The sequence below is a fragment of the Cebus imitator genome, unplaced genomic scaffold (assembly GCF_001604975.1).
Source record: "Cebus imitator isolate Cc_AM_T3 unplaced genomic scaffold, Cebus_imitator-1.0 Scaffold5, whole genome shotgun sequence".
In the NCBI taxonomy this organism is placed as follows: domain Eukaryota; kingdom Metazoa; phylum Chordata; class Mammalia; order Primates; family Cebidae; genus Cebus; species Cebus imitator.
Window position 1 is genome coordinate 1690231 of NW_016107320.1, and position 20221 is coordinate 1710451.

Sequence of the window (20221 nt, forward strand, 5' to 3'; positions counted from 1 at the left end):
ATGATAAGAAATATGAACCTTGATGTCCTGAGTATTAAGAATGTGTGCTCATTGTGTAATCACATACTCCTGGGGGCCATATTTCATCTGGATTTTGTTTCTTATAAAATACTTGAAACAATCAGTGTGGCTCATGTCATGTCTAAAGATTTATTGTGGAGGTTCTTTTTCTCTTCATGTAAGATGTGGTAGAATGAGTTGGCTGTAAAATGAACTCAAGTATTACCACAAAATATACCCCAAAACTAATGTAGTTTCTCTTTCTCTCTCCCCCACCGCTTGCTCTTGCTCGTGCTCTCTCTCTTTCTCTCTCCCTCTCTCTCTCTGTCTCTCTCTCTGTCTCTCTTACTCTCTTACAAATCTGTTGAATCAGATGTTCTCACATCATTGTGGAATATTTTATTTGTAGTCTTAACATGAATTCTCAAGATTCTTCTTATGGTTTGGCATGATTATTTCTATCCCTAAAATATTATAATGATTGAATAATAAATTATTAGCTTTTGAATTACTGTGAAGGTATTTAAAAATATTTATCAATGACACATTAAATTATGAACCTAAACTATGGTAAAAAAAATTCCCTAAAAGGAGAGGGAATCATATAAATGAGACAGAGGTTGGGTAAAGTATTCTTTTAAACTGCGTATCCTAATGTTTTATATTATTTAGTGTACTTCAGGGTACAGTTTGATAAACCTTCATGGCCAACCATACTGACTGACCTAAAAACACTGTAGAATTTAGAAACCCCAAAATTCAACTTTAAAACTACTCAACAAGTCACACAGAGAAGTTTAGGTTAGAAAAGTTTCCAACTGAGAAACCTCAGATTTTGTATTTTAGAGTACAGAGGCAAGGTAACTTTCCTGAATCCAACTTGTGTGTTCATAGTTATCTCATCATAGGCACCATGGAAAATGAATAGTAAGAAATAATTAGAACAATTAAAGCACAGGAAAACAAAACAGAGAACCAGTATCTAATATGAACTACTTAAGAGAAACTGCCTTTTGCATTACAGTAACTCTGGTTTCCAAAGCCGGCTCAGTTCAGTTTGGTGGTACACCTATTACTGGTGAGACTAAAATAGACTCCAAGCCTCTGAGAGAGGAGACTGACCCATTAACTGCCCACACTGGTTAAAAAAAAAATTCCCCTTACTATATTTTTGCCATTCCCTAAACACCTATAAGCAAATTAATATAAATTCCATCTGGACTACTAAAAAAACCCATTCTTCTAAGAAATAATATTTAACTGATATTTAATTATTTGATTTAACTAACTTAAAGTTAGCTTGTTAATTTTGGACCAGCAGAGTGGCCTGCCCAAATTCAGATCATAATCACACAAGTTAAAAGTTTATTTATGATACTGAAGACAAGTAAGGAAAAAAGTGATGGAACTTAATCTGCTTGAACTTTCTGTTCGTTTTTGTTTTGTGTTATTTATAATCAAAATATTAATCTACATTCAGCAAATATTTATATATAATTCTGCTCTATTTTTTGTCTCTTGCAAGTTGAAGTAATATTGATCTACTTGGGTTAATTTGATAATGTGACAGATGCAAAAACTGTTAACATTAAAAGATTACATGCAAGAAAAGTTAGAGCAATATTTGAACACGGTGGCTATTATTTTTTTAAAATATATAGTTCTTTTTACATTCACATATTCTGAAATTAAAATGCTGCAAGAAAATGTAAAAATATGGCACTTTATCTGGAACACTGTGTTAGGTTTTTCTGCTATAATGGAGAAAATATTTATCCCATATGTGTAAAGAAAAAATTTATTTGAATTATCAGAAAATGATTTTCTTTTTGTCCTGCAATGACACTAAGTTCTGTAATGATGTGCAAATGATAATCCAAGGGAATTGCAAATGTTTACTTACCTCAGAACAGTGGTCAGTCTTTGTTCATAAAATACCGTGTTCAAAAATGTGATACATGTATAGTTTATAAAATTACATAGTATATTTTGAAAATTTAAGGAAATGGAGAAGTAAAAAGTAGCCAAAACTGAAGGCAATTATTCTCATAAAAATGCATATGTTAAACTCAAAGCCATTATTTGTAAACATGATCTCCTCCATGATGGCTTTAACAATTGAAATATATATGTAATACACAAATAATTGGCATATGATAGCCTTCAAGTGATGCTATTCCTGCCAGCCTGGCATGTCAGTCCATGAAGCCTGGATTTGTATTTTTTTCATGACTTAAAAAAGAAAAATTATCTCAAAAAACAACAAACAGAACATAAGTTACATATTTGAAAATATCTATTGTTCATTGAACAAGTTAGCATCTCTCTGAATCTTATGTTCTAGAGGTCTGTTTAATAATGTGGTACCTGAAAGTTTAATCATTTTAACACTTCTTCAAATATATTTATAATAGGTTATGATATAATGGGGATACTTTATTCGGGAAGTCAAAATAAGACTATTTTTAGAAAATAGTCTCAAGCTGGAACACCCAAAGTTTATACTTCCAAAAATTAACAATTGCAACAAAGTAGGTTGCTTTCTAAGATAAAAGGTTAAATTTTCTTAGCATAAAACAGTCAACAGAAGAAATTTTAAGTAGAATTTGTTTAGTAATTGCTTTTGTATAGAAAATTTAATTAATTGCATCTGACTTTCATTTTAGGCTAATGAAAACATGCTCTATTTTTATCAGAAAATTACATAACTCAAATGAGCTCAAATGTAAGGCCATTTACAGAATTACTTTACAATTTCTTGAGATGTATAGGAAACTCTAATTATATTTACCCTAAGTTTACATAATCTGGCACACACTCTTAGTTTCTTTGTGTAAATGTTAATTCTTCCCACAGAACAATAAAGTCCATGATTTTTCATGAGCATAAGCCTAATTTTCAGAAAAAAAATCATTGCCTGGTTTGAGTATGCTGAACTCTTACATTTTTTTTATTGTTTTTCCCCTTTGCTAAGCCTCATGTTTCAAAACCTTGCATTTTTGAAACAATGTTAAAGTTTAATATTTCTACATATTAACATACATTTTGTGCTTTTTAAAACATTAAATATTTTATATCTAAAATATTTTAATTATTGTCATATATTTCAGGTAACAGGAAAAATAAATTTGGACAACTGGGACAGTGTAATTTATGTCAGTTTGCTTAATGTCACTATATAATTTTAATATCTATAAGCATACTTTTCAAAAATGTTACACATTTTAATTTTAAATTATTACTTTAAATTATTGTTGATATAACATATTGACATTACAATAAAGTTTCTACATACTATATTATATCCTTTTGGAAATATATTTATATTGGAATTATTCAAAAAATATATATATGTAATACATTGTAAAATTTTTAAATGTACATTACATTTTTAAGTAAATGTAAATAAAAATATAAAATGCAAGTCTGCAGTCAAATATGATATGTCTCTCATATTAAAAAGAAAATGATTACTATTCTAATGACATTATTTATCTTAGAAAAATTCATTTGGGAAAATAATATTAAATACATTTAAAGAATCAAAATATTTAAGTGAATAAAATATTGAAATACTAGCTGAGAATGCAAACTAATTCTTTAGTTTTTAAAGTTATGACAATGTGATTTTTTGTTTCATAACTGAGAATGTTCTACAAACATATGTTTTCCTCCATAAATTTTTCTCTAAGACCCTGCATGCAGAAGGCAGCAGTATTCATCTTTAATCAGACTGGGATATAAATCTCTTAGTGGAGACTCATGTTACATTGTATCAGTGTTTCCAAAGGTGTTTCATTGAACACTTAGTTCTACAAAGTATCAGCAAGAGTTTTTGGGAAAACAAATCGTATGCAAAATACCAAAACACTGAACAGCAAAAACAAAACCCACAGAAAAACCTGGGTAATAAAAGACAAGTTCACTTGTTAAAGCCTCTACTATGTATGGAATAATGTCAAGGTGGAAAAACATTTTGTAATGACTCCCAGTTATTTAACCAGAGAAATACTTTTTACTTCTTTTATTTTATTTATTATTTTTTTAAGATGCTGGAGTGCAATGGTGCGATCTCGGCTCACTGCAACCTCTGCCTCCTGGGTTCCAGCAAATTCTCCTGCCTCAGTCTCCCGAGTAGCTAGAATTACAGGCATGTGCCACCATGCCTGGCTAATTTTGTATTTTTAGTAGAGATGGGGTTTCTCCATGTTGGTCAGGCTAGTTTCCAACTCCTGCCCTCAGGTGATCCACCGCCTTGGCCTCCCAAAGGGCTGGGATTAAAGGTGTGAGCCACCACGCCTGGCCTCAGAAAAATATTTTTAACAAAAAATATTACACTGAACAGTATGTTGAGCAATGCTGCTCTAGGTTTTAAACTTATAAGAACAGATACTACACTTGATCTTAGCCAAATGACCGAGAAGCAACGCTCTAGGTTTTTAAGCAGCGTACGATACCGTGACTTGAGATTTGACTACATAAGTCACGCCACATTACTTTGCAAAGGAGTGCTTTAAAGCTTCCTATCCAAAACATGCTTAGAAAACTTGACACTTAAGAAAAATAACAACTTCCTAATTTACCCTAAGAATTTTCCATTTGTTGAATGCAGTCTGAAATACTGAATTATAATTTTTCCATCTTGCTACCTTTGAGACTCAGAATTCTTTTTCCTATAAATATGTGACAGAAATGTTATTTGTGACAAGTATATAAAATTACATGTTACATACAAATTATGTGAGAACTGGACTATCATTTTCCTTTTTGAAAGAGTTCAGATGATATCCACGCTCAAGCTACAGAAAGACTCTAGAAAACTGTGATTTTTTTTTAGTATTTAGTAATAATGTATAAATCTAGCAATGATATAATCTCATATAATTTCATAATGCTTTCCTTATTTACTTAAAAAGTTATCTGTTCTCAGAGCACCTTTTATTTTTTGAAATTTAGACCCTGAATAACTGTAAAAGGTTTGTGGGTCTAAAAATACATGATTTTATTAAAATATTCTCCTGTTAAAAGGAATTGAGATTCCACGTGATTACCATCAAACTACCAAGGGCATTCTCACAGAATTATAAAAAATCTATTCTAAAATTCATATGGAAACAGAAAGAGCCCACATAGCCAAAGCAATCCTAAGCAAAAAGAACAAAGCTGTAGATATTGCATTCCCCAGCTTCAAATTTCTCTGCAAGGTTGCAGAGAAAAGGCAATGCTTGTACCAGGCTTATGGGAATGTAAATTAGTTCAGCCACTGTGGAAGGCAGTCTGGAGATTTCTCAAAGGACTAAAAACAACTACCATTTAACACAGCAATCTCATTACTGGGTATATACCCAAAGGAATATAAATCATTCTACCATAAAGACACATTTGCATATATGTTCATCAAAGCAGTACTCACTATAGCAAAAGCATTAAATCAACCTCAATGTCCATCAACCTATCAATGCCTGATTGGATAAAGAAAATGTGGTACAAATATGCCACAGAATACTATGCGGCAATAAAAAGGAATGAGATTATGTTCTTTGTGGAAACATGGATGGATCTGGAGGCCATCATCCTTAGCATACAAAGGAACAAAAAGCCAAAACATACATATTCTCACTTGTATGTGGGAGCTCTACATTGAACACACATGCATACAAAGGCAACGTCAGTGAAACAATACACAGTGTCACTTACTTGAGGGTGGAGCTTGGAAGAAGAAATAGGATCCAAAAACCACCTATCTGGTACTGTGCTTTTAATGTGGATGATGAAATAATCTGTTTACCAAATGCTTGTGATACATAATTTATCTATATAACAAATCTACTCCTGTACCTCTGACACTAAAAGTTAAAAAAAAAAAATGAGCAAAAGGAAAAAACTAAATGAGGATAAATCCAATGTTAAATATAGAAAAGGCAATTATCAGATAATTTATTATTTGTTGATTCAAATTCAGAGCATACAAAGATGCTTTTATCTTTATTTGCAAGAATTAATAACAATCTTATTACTTCTAAATTAAACTTAATAAATTATAATGCATGATATCATTGCAAGAGTGTTATCAATATTAGTTTTATTTAGAAAAAAAATATTTAAGATAATTGTTTGCATATTATTATTCCAGGCAAAACGTACTACCTCAAAAAATCATGAAGAAGGAAAAAAGCACATGTTCAAAGTCTAAGAAGAGCCCAGAATGATTATGAAATGTAAATTATTGTTCCATTCCTCATTTTTGTCATTTTTAAATTGTTCCATTCCTTTTAATCACAATTAAAAAGGAAGAAAACTCAATCCAATAATCCAAGAAGTAGGTAAGACATATTGTCAATATATGTGCTTGTACTAGCATACATACTGAGCAATTTATATGATAAAGTTAAAGATCTATATTATAAAAAGTACCAAAAATTCAAAATATAGTATGGATTGATTTAAAATTAAAGACATCAAAGCACTTCAACACAGGTAGGGTGAGGTTCTCTTACTATTACTATAGGGTATATTTTAATAGGTGAAAGCCAAGGATTGTGCACCTGATATCAAATATGTTTCCCTAAAAGTCAAAAATATGCAAAACGGTTTATCTTTGTAAAAAACAATTTATATAATACAGAATCCTTCTGTGCAGGTAAGTTTAGTTTACAGATACATATAATCATGCCTCATTGGAGACTGCCTGGCCTGAATTCCCAGAAAAAATGCCCTCTTTTTGTATTCGTATTAATGTTCTCTTTCTTTAGAACTCTCTTCTATTCCTCTCCTCTTATCTTTCTGCCAAATGTCTTTCCAGTTTTTTTTTTTTTTTNTTTTTTTTTTTTTTCATGAGTTTACTGGTAGCCAAATGCTTTGAAAACCTCTACTTAATGTAGTCTTAAAGATTCAATAAAGATTGTTATACAGATAATCTATTTATTCAAAGTGAATAAATTGTTCTTTTGTATTATCTAATGCCCAGATAACTACAAGCAACTACACTGGGAACAGCATACCATGTTTACCGGTTTCCATTTGGCATGTTTTACTGACTTTGATGTCTAGCCCCGTGTGTCCAAACGTTAACCCCTGGAAAAACCACCCAGTAAAAACAACCGAGCAATTTGCTTCTCCTTTACCTCAAGACTTTGAGATCTTTCACTGATAACATAAGCCTCACATGTAAGACTCTTTTTCAGTGGTGCACCTAATAGATTTTAATGACATTTAAAGAGCATATAAATCTGAATAATAATTGTATTGTAAATTAAGGATCTCATACATCTGAATAAAAATTGTATCATGAATGTTCCCCTTCACCCTGGCTTAAATTTTAAAGTTAAGCAGCACTTACTGACAGATCTATCTAAAAAACTCAAATATTTCTAAAATATTTATATTATTCATAATCTATACATTATATAAACAGAAACATAACTAAAATACTTTTAATACCAAATAATGTAATCAATTAACATATAATAAAACTTAAATAAGTTTTATTTATTGTGAACTTATACTGTGAACATATACTAATTATTGTAAGTTTTAAACCATTCACTTATGAAACAGACACCATGCTTTAGGCTGAGGATGAAACACTACCGAATAACAAGCAGCTTATTCTCGTGGAGTATTTGCAGTGTTTTGAAAAATACATACGCAAGCACTGAATCAGTTCTAGGCAATCATCAACAGACAAGTGAAAAAAATAAAAAAATAAAAATATCAAGTTTTGAAAAAGAGGCAATTCTGATTTGTAAGAATATAAATAATATTAAGAAAAAGTTTAATACATGCTATCATTCTTTTGACCTCGAGGGACTTCCAAACAGGCAAACAGAAAGTGGAAATGAAAAGGAGATATCCCGACCAATTCCACAGAAATACAAACTATCCTCAGATAATACTATAAATACCTCTATGCAAATAAATCAGAAATCTCTAAGAAATGGATAAATTCCCATACACTTACACCCTCCCAAGTCTAAACCAGGAAAAAGTCCAATTCTTGAACAGACTAATAACAAGTTCTAGAGTTGAGGCAGCAATTAATAGCCTCCCAACTAAAAAAAGTCCAGGACCAGACAGGTTCACACCCAAATTCTACCAGAAGTACAAAGAGGAGATGGTAAAATTCCTTCTAAAACTATTACAAACAATAGAAAAAGAGGAAGTCCTCCCTAACTCATTTTATGAGGCCAGCGTTATCCTGATAACAAAACCTGACAGAGACACAACAAAAGAAAATTTCAGACCAATATCCCTGATGAACATTGATATGAAAATCCTCAATAGAATACCGGCAAACTGAATCCAACAGCATATCAGAAAGCTTATACACTATGACCAAGTCAGCTTCATCCCCAGGATGCAAGGCTGGTTCAACTTATGCAAATAAATAAACATAATCCATCACATAAACAGAACCAAAGACAAAAACCACGTGGTTATCACAATAGATGCAGAGAAGGGCTTTGACAAAATACAACAGCCCTTTATGCTAAAAACTCTCAATAAACTAGGTATTGATAGAACGTACCTAAAAATAGTAACAGCTATTTATGACAAACCCATAGCCAATATCATACTGAATAGGCAAAAGCTGGAAACATTCCCTGTGAAAACCAGCACAAGGCAACAATGCCCTCTCTCACGACTCCTATTCAACATATCATTGGAAGTTCTGGTAAGAGCAATCAGGCAAGAGAAAGAAATAAAGGGTATTCAACTAGAAAAAGAGGAAGTCAAATTGTCTCTATTTTCAGATGACATGATTGTATATTTAGAAGACCCCATCATCTTAGCCCAACATCTCCTTAAGTTGATAAGCAGCTTCAGCAAAATCTCAGGACACAAAATCAATGCGCAAAAATCACAAGCATTCCTATACGCCAATAACAGACAAACAGAAACCGAAATCATGAGTGAATTCCCATTTCTTCTCTCAACACTAAATATTTCACTTTTCTCTGTTATTTGCAGTGTTTTGAGAAGTTGGTTGTAATTCTTGTTTTCGTTCCTCTCCAAGTAAGATGTTTGATTTATTCTGGCTTCTTGTAGGAGTTTTTTATTTTTCTGACATTTGCATATGATATGAATGAATACCTAGATACATAATTTTTTGGCATTTATTCTGCCTGGTTTTCTCTGAGTTTCCTGATTCTGTGGTTTGACATTGCACCTTAATTTAGGAAACTTCTTTATTATGATCATTTAAAACATTTCTTCTGTTCCTTCTCTTTTTTCTTCTCTGGTATTGCCATTGTACATATTTGTACATTTTGTAATTATGGCGCAATTATAAGATATTCTGTTTTGTTTATTTCAGTCTTTATTTGCTTTCAGTGTTAGAAATTTCTATTGATGTATCTTCAATCTCAGAGATACTTTTTTTTTTTTTTGGCCTCTGCAACTTCTCTTATGGAGCTTTAAAAAAAAGTGTTAATTTTTTAGTATTTTCAGCTTTTTGACTGCTGTCAAGGCATACTGGTGAGTTCCAAACTTTATACGTGGAACTGGAAGGTGGAAGTCTCAATTTACTTTTTTTCTTGTAAGGCTGAATAATATTCAATTGTAAACATACCACATTTTATTTAACCTTTCATATGTCAATGGACATTTAAGTTGTTTCTATATTTTGCATATTGTGATTAGTGCTACAATAAACATGGGAATACTAATATCTCCTCAGGATTCTGATTTTGATTATTTTAGATATATACTCTGATGTGAAATTGCTAGATTATATGGTAGTTTTTAAGTGTTCAAGGAATTTTGAAGTGTTTAAGGAATCTCCAGATGGCTTTTCATGTCAGTTTCACCGTTTTACATTCTCACCAACAGTGTACAAGTGTTCGAATTTATTCACATTCTTCCTAGCACTTGTTAACTTCCTTCCTTCTTTTTTCCTTTCCTTCTTCCTTTCTTTTCTTCTGATAATTGCTATTGTAAGATGTGTGAGCTGATACTAGAATTTTTAATTTGCATTTCTCCGATGATTCACTAATCATCTTTACTACCTTTTTAACCTATTGGCCATTTGGAAGTTTTCTTAGGAATGTCTATTCAAGTTCTTTGCTTATTTTATTTTGCTGTTGAGTTGCAGAAATTCCTTATATATTTTAGATATTAATCCCTTATCAGATACATAGCTTTCATAGATTATTTCCCATTCTGTAAATTGCCTTTCACTCTGTGGACTGTTTCCTTCCTTTTTTCTTTTCTTTTTTTTTTCTTTGAGATGGAGCTTCACTCTTGTTGCCCAAGCAGGAGTGCAGTGGCACAATCTCAGCTCACCACAATCTCTGTCTCCCAGGTTCAAGTGATTCTCCTGCCTCAGTCTCTGGAGTAGCTGGGATTACAGACATGTGCCACCACACCTGGCTAATTTTGTATTTTTAGTAGAGACAGGATTTCTCCATGTTGGTCAGGCTAGTCTTGAACTTCCGAACTCAGGTGATCTGCCAGCCTCAGCCTCCCAAAGTGCTAGGATTACAGAAATGAGCCACTGCGCCTGGCCTACTGTTTCCTTTGGTATGCAAAAGTTTTTAGTTTGATATAATTCTACTTGTCTGTATTTGCATTTGTTGCTTGTACTTTTGTGGTCATATCTGAGAATATATTGCCCAGACCAATGTCATAAAGCTTTCCCCTTATGTTTTCTTTTAGAAGTTTAAAGGATTCAGATCTTACATTTAAATCTCCATTCAAGTTGATGTTTGTGTATAAGAGTTAAATTGGTTTTGTTGTTTTTGTTGTTTGTGAATCCTCAGCTTTTCCAACATCATTTGTTGAAGAAACTATTCTTTCCCCATTGTGTATTCTTGGCAACTTTGTTGAAGGCCAGCTAACTATATAGGGGTGGATTTATTTATGGGGTCTTTATTCTGTTTTATTGGTTTGTATGTCTGTCGTTATGCCAGTGCCATTCTGTTTTACTTGTTGTTGCTTTGCAATGTATTTTGAAATTAAGAATTCTAATACCTCCAGGGTTTTTTTTTTCCCTCAAAACTTCTTTGCCTGTTCATAGTATTTTCTAGGAGCGGAAGTTCCATATGGATTTTACAATTACTATTCAAATGAGGTAAAAAAAAAAGTCATTGAGATTTTTTGATAGGGATTACAGTATGTCTATAGATTGATTAGGATAGTTTGAACATTTTATCACTAATAAGTGTCCAATGTAAGAATACAATTGTCTTTTTACCTATTTGTGTTTCTTTAATTTCTTTCATCATTGATTTGTAGTCTTAAATCTACAAGCTTTTCATATCCTTGGCTAAGATTAAGTCTTTTATTCCATGTTAAGTGAGATTGTTTTATTAATTTTCTTTTCAGATAGTTTGATGTTAATGTATAGAAACACAACTTGATTTTCGTATGTTGATTTTGCATCCTCTAACTTTACTAGTTCATATATTAGTCCTAACAATTCTTATTTGTAGTTGTTGTTTGTGGGGTCTTTAATGTTTTCTACATACAAGATTAAGTCATCTGCCAACAGAGGTTATTTTATATCATCTTTTCCAGTTTAGATGCCTTTTATTTCCCTTTCTTGCCTAAGTTCTATTGCTAGGACTTCCAGTACTACGTTGAACACAAATAGTGATTTCCTTGTTCCCTATCTTACAGGAAATTCTTTCAACTTTTCAATATTATTAACTGTGGAATTTTCATATGTAGCCACTGTGATGTCAAAATAAATTTGTTCTCTATCTACTTTGCTGAGCATTTTAATAACAGAAAAGATGTTTTATCATTAAATAGTGTAATTTTGTAAAATGCTTTTTTCTGTATCTATTAATAGATTAATCTATTAAGATTATCATTATCATTTGTTTTGTCGATGTTGTGTATTGCATGGATTGATTTACATATGTTGAATTATCCTTGCATCCCGATGTGTAAATCCCTTCTGGTAATTGTGTATGATTCTTTTAATATGTTGTTGAATTTAGTTTGCAAGTATTTTGTTGAGGATTTTTGCATCTCTACGCATTGTAAATATTGGCTTGTAGTTTTGTATTCTATGTTTTGTAGAGTCTTTATCTTGCTTTGGTACTAAGATAATGCTGACATAGTGGAATGAATTTGGAAATTTTCCTTCTACAATTTTTTGGATAGTTATAAAAAGGATTGCTAATTTTTCACTTTATGTGTGGTAGATTTCACCAGTGAGACCATCTGGTCCTGGAATTTTGTTGTTATTTTTGTTGTTAGGAGGCTTTTAATATTAATTGTTAGTCTCCTCATTTCTATTAATCTAATAGAAATTTTTCTAATTTTTAATGATTCAATGTTGGTAGGTTGTATATTTCTAGAAATTTTTAAATTTCTTCCAGGTTATCCAATTTACTTGTATGCAGTTGTTTACATTTGTCTCATCTTTTTTATTTCAGTGGTAACAGCTATAATATTTCCTCTTTCTTTTCTGATAATATTCGTTTAAGTCTTTTTCCTTAGGTAGTCTACCTAAGGGTTTATCAATTTTGTTTATCTTTCCAAACAATCAACTCTGAGTTTCATTGATTTTTTTTTCCTTTTTTCTATTTTCTATTTGTTTCTGATCATGTTTATATTATTTCCTTTCTTTTGTTAAATTTTGTCTTAGTATCTTCTTTTTCTCATTCTTTGAGATATAGGTTTTAATTTAATATATTTCTGTTCAATATTACATTTATCATTATAAACTTCCCTCTTAAGTGCTCTTGCTGCAGCCTTTAAGTTTCGTTATTTGTACTTTTGTTATTTTTAAAGGGGATTTATTGTTTTTCCATTTTTTCATGAGTCCATAATCTCTTGCTCTCTGGCTGTGGTAATGCAAATGTTGATACACTGCAGACTGTGATGCTAATGGCACACTCTACTTCTCTTCCTCCTTCTCTTTGGAGATGCTTTGTGTTTTGTATCCTGTCTCATTCTCATTGAGATGTGCTGGGCACTACAAGCCATCTGCTCATTTTCCTTTGCTGTTAGCTGACCCTCCAAACTGTGGGAATTTCTTCAATGCTACAAGGGAGGCAAAACGGAAACCAGCACCTTGGACAGCACACTAAAGGTCAGGGATGTTGAAGGTAACCTCCACAACTCTCTCTTCCTGCTGTTGAAATTGCAAGTTCTAGATCTTCCCTGAATCTTTAGAGCCAATGTAAGACCAAAGAAAACCTCTTTTCCATTTTCTTTTATTTTTTTATGGTACCCAGACATCTGATATATGCCAGTTCCATCAGCATTTTGTGTGAAGGAGCCACTTTCTTACTTAATTTCAGTGTATTTTCGGAATTTTCAATCCCTCTTCACCTTCTGGTAGCAAATTATAGCTGACAAAGTTTCTTTACAGTATGAGAGTAAAATAAATTAAAATGCTTTTAATAACATAAATAATGATTTCCTATGGTGCTACAAAATTATTAATTCTGGATTCCAAAACATTTTTTAATATTAGCTATTATGCTTTTTCTTGTGCTAGGAGATTGGAGTAGAATAGTAAGAAAAGTGATACATGTCTTCCTGAAGTTTACAGTGTAGTTAAGAGAAAAAAATAATCACATAGTTATATTGCATTATGTTATATGTTATGATATTTGAAAATTAGATATAGTTCTTGATGTTTAAAATCCTTTTTTATTTTAGCTACTGCCAAATATAATTTATATAAATTATACACAAAATGTTTCAGGTAAAGATACATCTCAAATATGTCATCTTCATTATAAAGCTAAATGATGAAGACAGATTTCTGAGTGAAATACAGTAAAACATCTTCAATTAAAGAAATAAATAGAAGAATGCTTTGTACCAGAAAGCTGTCCTGGAATATTTTTATGGTCAAATTGAGGGACTGTGTTAAAGAAACTTCTCTTCCTGAATCTGGGAGGGACATGGTTTCAAAGGCAGGAGTTTCCCGGCACCATGCCTCCATCTGGGACCAAAGGGGTTTCAAATTTAAAGTTTTTTGTCTGGGTTTCATGCACATGGGCTAGGTAGGGAAAACCAGGTGGGGCTTTGAATGAATAATTTTATAGCATTAAAAAAATCCTAAGATTAACAACAATAGCAGTTACCCTCTTGAAATGTTGTTTTAAAATTTTCGGTTTAAGAATAAAATTTAGATATAATTCTTATTAAATTTAAAATAGAATTTTTTGAGCAGTGATTTGTAGTTCTTGCAGAGACCTTTAGCCTCCCTAGTTAGCTGTATTCCTATTTTATTTTTTGTGGGGGCAACTGTGAATGAAATTTTTTTCCTGATTTGATCCTTAGCATAGTGTATAAAAATGTTAGTGATTTTTGTACATTGATTTTGTATCCTAAGACTTTGCTGAAGTTGTTAAGTAACATAAGGAACTTTTGGGCCAAGAATATGGGGTTTTCTGGACTTAGGAAACATGGATAATTTGTCTTTCTCTCTTTCTATTTGGATGCCTTCATTTGTTTCTTTTGCCCGATTGCCCTGGCCAGGACTTTCAATGCTATGTTAAATAGGACTGGTGAGAGAGGACATCCTAGTTTTGTGCCATTTTTAAAGGAGAATGCTTCTAACTTTTGCCCATTTGGATGTTGGTTTCTCACAGATGGGTCTTACTATTTTGAAGTATTGTGGCTGTGGGTTTGTCATAGATGGTTCTTATTATTCTGAAGTATGTTCCTTCAGTACCTAGTTTACTGAGAGTTTGTAAGCTTAATGGCTGTTGAATTTTACTGAAAGCATTTTCTGTATCTACTGAGGTAATCATGTGGATTTTGTCTTCAGTTTTGTTTATGTAACGGATCACATATATTGATTTGCATGTATTGAACCAAACTTGTATCGTGGGGATGAAGTCTAATTGATCATAGTGGATTAGCTTTTTGAAGTGATGCTGGCTTTGGTCTGCCAGTATTTTGCTGATGATTTTTGCATTGATGTTTATCAAGGATATTGGCCTGAGGTTTTCTGTTTTTGTTCTATCTCTGCCAGCATTTGGTATCAGAATAATGCTGGCCTCATGAAATGTGTTAGGGAGGAATCTCTCCTCCCCAGTTTTCAGGCATAGTTTCAGTAGGAATGGTACCAGCTGCTCTTTGTACATCTGGTAGAATTCAACTGTGAATATACCTGCAAAGAAATCAGAGATGATACCGACAACTGGAAAAGCATTCCATGCTCATGGATAGGAAGAATCAATATCATTAAAATGGTCATACTGCCCAATGCAATTCGTAGATTCAATGCTATTCCTATCCAGCTATCAATGACATTCTTCACAGAACTAGAAAAAAAACTATTTTGAAATTCATATGGAACCAAAAAGGAGCCTGAATAACCAAGGCAATCCTAGCAAAACTGGAGACATCACATTACCTGACTTCAAACTATCCTGCAGGGGTACAGTAACAAAAACAGTATGGTACTGGTACAAAAACAAATAGACCAATGAAATAGAATAGAAAGCCCAGAAATGACCACACACTTACAGCCATCTGATCTTCGGCAAAGCTGACAAAAACAAGGAATGAAGAAAGTACTCCCTAGTCCATAAATGGTGCAACAGTAACTGGCTAGCCATATGCAGAAGATTGAAACTAGGCCCCTTCCTTACACTGTATACAAAACCCAACTCAAGATGGATTAAAGACATACATGTAAAACCCCAAACTATAAAAACTTTGGAAGACAGCCTAGGCAGTACCATTCTGGACATAGGAACTGGAAAAGATCTCATGACAAATATGCCAAAAGCAATTGCAACAAAAACAAATTGATAGATGGGCTTTCATTAAACTTAAGAGCTTCTGCACCATATAAGAAACTATCAACAGAGTAAACAGACAATCCACAGATAGGGAGAAAATATTTGCAAATTATATCTTTGACAATGATCTAATACACCGTATCTATAAGGAATTTATACAAATTTATATGAAAACAAACAACCCCATTAAAAAGTAGGCAAAGAACATGAGTAAACACTTTTCAAAAGAAGACATACATGTGGCCAACAATACAGATGAAAAAAATATCAGTATCAATGATCATTACTAAAATGCAAAATAAAACCACAATGAGATAGTATCTTATACCAGTCAGAATGGCTATTATTTACAAGTCAAAGTATAGTAGATGCTGGCAGTGTTGCAAAGAAATGGCAATGCTTATACATAATTATTTGGAGAATAAATTAGTTCAACCATTGTGAAAAGCAGTCTGGGGATTTCTCAAAGACCTAAAAATGGAACTACCATTCCACCAAGCAGTCTCACTGCTGGCTGTATACCCAAAGGAATATAAGTCATTCTACCATAAAGACCCATGCATGTGTATGTTCATTGTAGCACCATCCAAAATTGCAAACACATGGGATCAACCTAAATGCCCATCAATGACATACTGCATAAAGAAAACGTGGTGTGTGTGTGTGTATATATATATATATGTATACATATATACATATATATATACATATATATACATATATACATATATATATATATACACACACACACACACACACCACGTTTTCTTTATGCAGTATGTCATTGATGGGCATTTAGGTTGATCCCATGTGTTTGCAATTTTGGATGGTGCTATATATACATATATATATACATATATATATACACACACACACACACACACCATGTTTTCTTTATGCAGTATGTCATTGATGGGCATTTAGGTTGATCCCATGTGTTTGCAATTTTGGATGGTGCTACATATTTGATCCCATGTGTTTGCAATTTGGATGGTGTGTATACACACACACACACACACACACACACACACACACACACACACACACCATGGAATACTATGTAGCCACAAAAAAGAATGAAATCATGTCTTTGGTGGAAACATCGATGTAGCTGCAGGCCATTATCCTTTACAAACTAATACAGGAACAGAAAACTGAAAGCTGGTTATTCTCACTTATAAATGGGAGCTAAATGATGAGAACACATGGACACAAAAAGCATAACAACAGACACATTGGAGCCTACTTGAGGGTGGAGGTTGGGAGGAGGAAAAGGATTAAACAAAAAACAACTACTGGGTACTAGGCTTACTACCGGTGATAAAATAATCTGTACAACAAATCTCCAAAACATGAATTTACATACGTAAAAAACCTGTCATGTCTTTCTGAACCTAAGGAAAAAAAGTTTAAAAAATACATCAAAGTGTTCTATAATGGCATACATGATAAAAGATAGCTGTATTGTCATTCATGGTGCTCTGCTGAGATGCTCACTTCACAAAAAAACACTCATTTTCCCAACTTTCAACTTTTAGCAGCTAGAGTGACCCACCACAACTTGTCCTTGGCTAAAAAGAGCTACCACTTCCAATTTCACACCCCTTCCCAGAGGCAATGTACATCCATTAACTAAATGAAGAATGTAAAATGACCAGCCTTCTTTAATCAAATTACAAAAACTCTAAATGGCTTTCCTAGCCTCAGAGCTTTCCACAAGAGCTGTTAAGATCTCTACAGAGACTGTATCACAGCTAGACCCCTGTCTTTCCCAAACCCTGCTTTCTTTGCTTCATCACTTAAGTTAAAAGCAATTCCAATCAATTAGCATACAACTCTTCATATCAGAGCCTGCTTTCCAGGGAATTCAAACTGCAACCACAGCTAACTAGCTATGAAAATGAAAGGGAAGACTAAACCATTAAGACAGGGGACTAAGATAGAGATGACTGCAGAATGTCTAAGGTATAACATAAACAGTACTGCAGTATTTCCATTGTGCTCTTTGTGAAAGAAGGGAGAACAGTTATTCTCCTAATCTCCTTAAGCCAAGCAAAAAGGGTACAAGCAAATAAAGCCATACAGCTTGAGAAACTGAGTGTGTTTTCAAAATAAATAATGCTTCCTTCTTGGCCCACACCTGTCTGGAGCTATTCTGAACAGATGAATGAGACAAGCGTGTAGGAGTGGTAGCCAGGTGGGCCAAGAATGCATGAATTCCCATGGACCAGAAGAAAGCAGTCGGATACAGCTAAGTCATCGAGAAAGAACCATACCTGCTGGAACAAGTAGATACTAGAAGCTAAGAGTTATGCTATACTGTGAAAGAGCATTTAAAAAAAAAAAAGGATAAAATCATGACTCTCTTAGAAAACAAACACATAATCAAAGACTTTATCTCATTTGCTCATGAGAGAATCAGTAAAAGGTCATAAAGAGAATCCAAAGAACAGACATATATAAAAGCCCATCAGTAATGTTGAAATTATGATTTGCATAGTAGATGCAAAACTGGCAAAAATCCACAGGGCAATAATCAATTGCATTCCACCAGACATAATTTGCATTACTGTGGAAATGAATCACTTGCTTTCCTACCAGTTTTCTACAACATATAAAGCTGTAAATCAGTAGAAAGGCAACTCAAACAGGTGACCTATGCAGACACTAATATTCTGACATCAGAGAAAGACAGAAGCTGAAAGATGTCTCAAAACAGCAGCAAAAGAAGGCATAGATCATGTCAAGGGTATGGTTTACCTGGTGACAGTCCATAACTATCCTACAAAGTAGCCCATACATGAATGATCATTCTGGATGTTTACCATGGTGGAAAGCATTTTTCAGTTGCTCTAGAGCAAGAAAGAACCCTAAGTGAGAGTAAAAGTCTACGTCCTCTGGGCTGTCATTCATATTCCTCAAGACTTGCTTCTGTCCTGGAGAAACCAGAGGCAAAACGATGGGCAGAGGAGGAGAAAATAAAGCTGTACGATATGGAGTTCAGGGTGGCCTGAATGCCGTGGGATAGAGAGGGAGTGGTTTCAAGCTAGACGTAAAGTTTGCATTTTTGTGTAAACTTGGCTGGATAATGAAACTTAAAAACGAGATAATCATATGCCTAAAATTCACCAAGAAGCTGCACCATCCTGGCTACTCTGTTTGCACTTCTCATGCATTTTTTGCACTTTTCTTCCTGCTCCTTACTCAGGAGAGTGAACACCACACACTACATGACCTCGGGTCCCATGTCTTCACTTCTGACTATTTCCAGCCAATGAGGCGGCAGCAGCAGGACAATAGAGACAGGGAGGAAAGGATAGGCAAAGTATTTCACCTACACTTACACCATGGGTACTGGGTGTAGCTGGCTAGTGCCTGTGTTTCTTATCCATAGTGACCATCCCCATGGGGCCTCCCAGCTACAGTTTCAGCTCTCTAACTCTATCTTTGCAGGCCTACAGCTCTTTACTCCCACTGTTGGGAGTCCCTGGGTGCCTCAGGATTACTTCTCAGTTTCCTTGATCTTACCATTATCTCTGTAAATACCACCTTATTAAACTCCTTTATACTTCATTGTTGACTGTGCCATCTGTTTCCTGATGTGACCCAGAATGATGCTTATGGGATCTGTCAAAAATATCAACTAAAACCATTGAGGAACTGATAGATTGTGATTGAGCACTGATCTGAGAAAAACAAAGCAGTTTTCTTTATGAATTTTACTAGGGTCAAGCTTGCTCAATGAAAATGACCATGTATGTATATATGAACACATACATATTATTTAAATATAGTTTATATTAATTATATTATAAACTATATAACATAAACTAGTAATATTAATATACTTAAATGGTGGTGAAATATAATGCATTTTCTTACAAATAGATATTACAGCCTGGTGGATGGCTCACGCCTGTACTCCCAACACTTTGGGAGGCCGAGGCAGGTAGATCGCTTGATGTCGGGAGTTTGAGTCAAGCCTGGCCAACATGGGGAAAACCCATCTCTACTAAAAATATAACAGTTAGCAGGGAATGGCATGTGTCTGTAATCCCAGCTACTTGGGAGGCTAAGGCATGAGAATCACTTGAGTCAGGGAGGTTGAGGCTGCAGTAATATGAGATCGTGCCACTGCACTCCAGCCTAGGTGACAGAGTGAGACCCTGTCGAAAGAAAGAAAAGAAAGAAAAAAAACAAAAAGAATGAAAAGAAAGAAAGAAAGAAAGAAGAGTCTAAATTCTTGTTAGCTGTGTTTCTCACTTAAAAATGTATAATTTGTAAGGTATCATAGTGTTTTATTATCTTTATATGCAACAATTATTGTAGCCAAATTCTCTAATCATGACTATTTAAGCTCATTGGGGCTGGTACAAACATTGATTTAATAAAAGTTTTAAATACATTTAACCTTACACTTAATTTTACCTATCAATTCTGTATTTCAGTCAGAGTATATTTTTGAAACATAGACTGTACTAATTTAAAACCCCTCAGTG

General features: G+C 33.4%; 1 pseudogene; it reads right to left on the minus strand.

Moving 5' to 3' along the window:
• Nucleotides 1–4278: 4278 nt before the first annotated feature.
• Nucleotides 4279–4428, minus strand: LOC119472518 (annotated as a pseudogene).
• Between the last annotated feature and the right edge of the window lie 15793 nt (nucleotides 4429–20221).